This window comes from Cryptomeria japonica, chromosome 8, assembly GCF_030272615.1.
Source record: "Cryptomeria japonica chromosome 8, Sugi_1.0, whole genome shotgun sequence".
In the NCBI taxonomy this organism is placed as follows: Eukaryota; Viridiplantae; Streptophyta; class Pinopsida; order Cupressales; family Cupressaceae; genus Cryptomeria; species Cryptomeria japonica.
The window spans coordinates 219,553,358-219,559,383 of record NC_081412.1 but is presented as its reverse complement, the minus strand read 5'-3'; positions in this window follow the sequence as shown (position 1 = coordinate 219,559,383).

Genomic DNA, 6,026 nt, shown 5'->3' with positions numbered 1-6,026 from the left:
ATTGAAGTAGAAATACCATCTCTAAGAGTTATGTTGCAAGGTATTGTTACTGATGAAGATCGTAGAATATCTAGATTGCAAGAACTCGAATTGCTGGATGAGCGTCGACAAGTGGCGTTTGATCATCTTAGAGTGTATCAGAAGAGAATGTCTAGAGGGTATAACAAGAAAGTTTAACAAAGAGAATTTCAAGTTGGTGACCTAGTTCTGAGAGAAAATCCAAAAAATCAATAGTTTCGAGACAACAAAGGGAAGTTTGAACCCAACTGGCTGGGTCCCTATATCGTTACTGCAGTCTTCAGCTCTGGTGCCTATCAACTCTCAATATTGGAAGGAGAACAACTTCAAGAACCGATTAACACCATCCACCTGAAAAGATTCTTTGCTTAGCATTCCCTGCTCCAGCAAACTGTACAGCTGAAAAAGTCCTGAAAAAAATCCTAAAAAAATGGAAAAATCATAAAATACAAAAAAATTAGAAAAAAGAAAAAAGAAAAATATATATATATAAAGAGAGAAAATGCCTTGGTGAAAGCCTGGTAAACAGGCACCTTGGTAAAAAAAAAAATGATGATGACTCTCTACCAAACAGGTGAAAACCTGGCAAACAGGCGCCTCTTGTACTCAAGCGCTCCATCTATCAACGCAACGTTGGCATTTCCCGCTTTCAAGTATCTTTTGCTTTTGCTTGTACATATTTTCAGTCACTTTTGTGACATCCTGGTTCATTGGAACCCTCATGACTTGAAACAGATCAATGTCCTAGTCTTAGGTTACTCGACAGAGCACATTACATATCCTAAGCAGTGTCAACCAAGTCATTATTCCGTCAGTAAAGCCTGGTTAGCCACTCTGAGTCAGTCACCTATCTCCTGACTACTACAGATTTTTTATCACTGAGTTCACAAGCAAAACAACATAACGAAGAACAATTACTAAACAGTTTGAGCTATGAATGGAAAATTTTCTTTGTATGCTATCTTTTATATTGGTTTTCGATTATTATCCCCTTGAGTAACTCGAGGAAGTCTGTATTGACTAAGAGATGTAAGGATTGGGAGCATAATATTTTCTTTGTTTTCTACTTGTAGGAATGATCCCGACGATCTGGGAACATATAAATTAGCTGGGTGTTTGTGATAAGAGTCTTCACATTAAGGTGAAATCGCCTCACATACCTCGACTCCGCTTATTTGTATGTTACAGGGAGGTCCATGTCATTTCTTTGTCTGTTTTGAGGGAATTTCTTTATGATGCAATTTGGGTCCCTACAAAATCTATCCAAGGATATGAACAAAAAAAAGGGTCATTGCGGACAAGATAATTAATATTGCACATTGAAAAAGAAAGGAACTCTACCTTGCCTGTTGTGTTCGTTATGCTCAGTGATGAATCTTAAGTATTTTAAATCTAGTGACTAGGTTTAGGTTGTATTTTGCACATCATTTTGCATTTCATTCTGCATTTTAGTGAATCTAGGGTGATTTTGGTGTGATAATAATAATCTCTTTATCTTCAGAATGAGAGCTGAAAGCATCATCATTTCTTATGCTAAGTGGTCTATTTATCATTATTTCTCCGATCGAGTACTTGTGTTTTGAGATGTTTAGCTGCATACATAAAATTTCATATAGATTCATTCATTTTATTATTTATCATTTGTATTCATCTTATTACATAGAAAACAAACAAACAAAAAAAATTGCACTGCTCATTTTCATTCATTTATTTGCATATGAAAATAAACAAAAACATAGACATCCATTATCATTTGTAATACATACATTCATGTTGAAAAAGAAATGCATACATATAGAATAAAGCATATAGAAACATCTCATAATCGAATTGACACAAGTACAATGAAGTCAAATCGGATCTCGTATATATATATATATATATATCATCTCAAGTCTAAGAGTACAAAATGATGTCCAATGACATGTACAAACTCCCATCGAAGCAAGAATCGTATAGGCTACAAAAAAATGGGTGTGTCTACAAAAAAAAAATATCCGAGCTACAAAAAAAATCATCTAGCTGGTACCCTCTCCCTCATCGCCTGGTGGAGGAGGAGGAGCCTGATGCCTGGGATCCTATTGATGTGCTCGCGCTCCCTCCGATCTGGCCATATACTACGAATAAGGTTGCACCTGTTGTGCAACAGGAACTACAACACTATACATGGCTACATAATAAGATGCCCTACTACACTGGAGAAGGACCTCCTGTCATAGAGACTCTATCTCTTCTCTCGACTCTGCTCTCAAAGCCGCAATCTAGCGATCATGCTCAGTCTTCACCTCGGCCAGCTGTCGGTCTCGCTTTGCCAACTAAGTCTGTACCACTAACAACTATGACTGTAGCTCTGCAAGACGTGCTCTCATCGACCGACTCGTGTCAGCCCCCTACTCTCTCGCAGGCTCTCTGCCGCCATCTCCACCACCATCTACACCTGTCGCTCCACCCTACTCCTCTCGCCGTTGACGGACCTATCTCGAAGTTGCTCGCTCCTCCTCTCCCCCACCCAACCTCACGCCTACTCTCCCAAGAGATCCACCCTCACCCCTTTGTTGTCCAATGTCAGCTCACACTCTACTACTGCTGGCACTAGGATCACCACCAGTCCATCATGGAGCATCTGGTCTCTGGCCCTATCCCTGCCTATGACCCTGTCTCTGTACCTATCCCTGTGCCGGTGCGGGGGCATCATCCTCCACATCCTCGATATGAGGCACATGCTCTCCAAGATCCGTAAACCAAGGGAATGGATGTTGCTGTAAATAATCCCTGTACTAGGGCAATACCCCTGCATCTGCTATATCCTCCAGGTAATCCCACCTCAGGCGGGGTAAACCTGTTAGCTCCTACATAGCCAAGGCATAAGATAGCCTAGGTGCCCAACCCTGCCTCTCCTCATCAACATACCTAGCATATGTTGTAAACTCCTGTGAGATCCCCTGAGGCTGGCCATACTGCCTCATCACTCGTGAAATGACAAATCACTCCACAATAGTCTGCGATCTCCCAATCAGTGGGTGTGTGACAAATAGATCGCTACGCACTGCCCGCCAGTCATCCCATGGCTCTAACTCTCTATATGGTCACCATACGATAGCTATCAAGTCATCGAGCTATCGTATCTAGAAGTTTGTCTGGCCCAGATGGGACTGCATGATATATCCAGCATATCTATAAATGATCGGGTGTCCTAGCTCCCTGTTGTCTGTCACTATCGGTCAACACACGGGAAGGTGCTCCCAAGCCCACACCTACAAAGTCTACACCCCAACAGCCATGCTTTGCCCCTCTCTATAAATTATCTCATGCATCTTTCGATACATGTGGGCCAGTAAGCAAGAACCCCAGCCAAGTCTCTGAGGGGACTCTATCAATCGCTCGAGCATCCAGCCCCATCCACTCTGGAAACCCTGCTGCCCTCGGTCTAGCATCAAAAAGCACCCAATAAAACCTACTAAGACACATGCCAGCGGATAATCCTCACTGTACCTGCTCATCAGTATATCCCAACTCATAGAACGAGTCAAGATATCTGGATCCCTGAATACATTCCTCAGTGCCTGCAGTCCAGGTAACAATGTGGTATCATAGTCCACCTTATCCCCAGCAAAAGGGATACGAAGGATCCTGTACATATCCTAAGGAGTGACGGTCAACTCCCCAACTGGCAAATGAAAGGTATTATGCTCCGAATGAAATTGTTCTACCAACGCCGTGAGCATCCCGTGGTTCACACAGATATCAGGTAACCTCATCAAATGAGCCAAGCCGCATAAATCAACATGAGCCTGCTCAACCTCAGACAAATCCCGAACTAAAGCCATCGTGGGTGGATATACACATCTGAAGAGCACAGGAGGTAAACAAACCTACAAAAACCCAACAAAGAATATTAGAAAACATTCCAAATTAGCCTGCAAGAGAAGTTAAACATCACGCAAATCCAAATAAGTTAAATGCAAAGTCAAAATTTCATGTTTACACTTTCAAAAATTGTCACTATTTTCCGAACGACAAAACACAGTTAAACAGAATCTCGTACGAGTCAGGAATGGCTCTTGTACAAGAAAACAGCCTCAAACGACAAAGTTTTATACAATGCACGACAAAATGGTCTTTTAACCAACCTGTCATACGACACAAGGGTTGCTTTCGTATGACAATTCTAATGGGTTTAAACGATAAAACAAAATTTGCCAGTTTCTTGTACGAGACAGGATCCTGTCTCGCACGATAAATCGAGAAACCCGACCTAAAACCCGTCGAAAACGTGAAAAATACACAAAAAAATTCAAATTTGGAAACATAAAGAGGCTAAAGATCGATCACTTACCATTGGCTCATAGTTTCGAGGTCGATTATGTCTTCTCTGGCGCTCAAATCGATGCTGACGAGTAGGGACCACCATTTTTCTTCGCAGAAGGCTTTTTTGAATTTTCAAACTTGGAGGGTTAAAATGAATTGAAAATGACACTTTTGTCCTATATATAGCCTAAAACCTAATTTTTCAACTTGCTCCGATGGACACGAAAATTGTACCCTTGGCTAATGTGCCTTCTTTGATTCCATTTTCGGGATCGAAATCGAAATTCGAGATTGTCTTGCTAGTCAATTTCACAATTTTGACCACTTAGAGCTTTTTTCATTAATGCTCATTCTTTCTTCAAATTGCGCTCAATTTCAACACTGAATCTTAATTCAATTTCAATTCTACACATCCACATTTCAATTCTACCAATCAACTCTACGCTCAATTTCTCATCAATCATTGCCAAATCTTCAAGAAAATCCTCAAAATCAATTTGTGCTCAAATAACTTATTTTCGCCAAACAATTGCCTATAATCAACTACCCTTGCTATCTTTCGATTTTGCTCCCGAGGGGGCATACTCATGACCTTATGACTTCACATCTCACAAGTCAAGAATTTTTTTCAAATCTTCATCAAAAGTCAAGCAAAATCTTACTAATTAAAGAAAAAAAATCCTTATTGCTAAGGGGCATCTCAACTTCATCGCTTCACATCAAGTTGAAATCTCTCGATAATCTGAATCAATCAATCGCTAGGGGCATATCAGTTTCATCACTTCAAATCAAGCTGATATTTGTCTTTCATCTAAATTAATCTCTTAACATTAATCAGTTTCATCGCTTCAAATCAAACTGATTATTCGTTTGAACTCAATCAAAAGTTTAAAGAGTTTCTTTGGTCATTCTAAATCTAAGCGGGTGTTTAGTATTCATTTCTTAATCAAGCTGGACGGTTTAATCTTTGCTCATCTTGTCTTGATCAATCAAGTTCAAGATCGATTTTTATCATTATTCACTGTATCTAAGATCAATCAAGTTCTCGATTAGTAAGATCCGCTTCTTGATCAATCAAGTTCAAGTTCGGTATCTTTGTTTTCTATCATTCCTCAGTTCAATCAAGTTCAGGATCGGTATCACTTTAATCAGACCTCATTTAACTTTGTCGCTTCGAATCAAGCTAACACCTCACTTTTTATCTAGTTCGTGATCAATCAAATTCAGAACTGGCATCTCCTAGACATCACACATTCTTTGAATCAAAGTGTTGCCCGCACATTAATTCAAAGAGAGGCAAATGTAATACCCTAAAATTGATCATCTAAACCATGGGCCCCTAATCTCGACAACATCACCAAGGTCCTAACCAAAGGCAATTAAATCAATCTTGAGCACATTATTAATTCTTTAATTATCAAAAATCACATGGCAAATCAATCACTCAATATTAATCAAATTATTTCAAGAATAATCATTTTGATCAATTATCCCATTTTAATTTATTAAATATCTTTGCATATTTAATTAATTAATAAATTTTCCATTCAATCATGCGAAAGGATTAATTTATTACAAAAGATGAATTAATTTATTACAAAGAGTTGAATTGAAACAAAACAAAAGTCAAAAAAAAAAGAATTGAATTGAGAGAGAAATCAAACTTGAGATATTATTTCTTTTTCTAAATTTAGAACTTG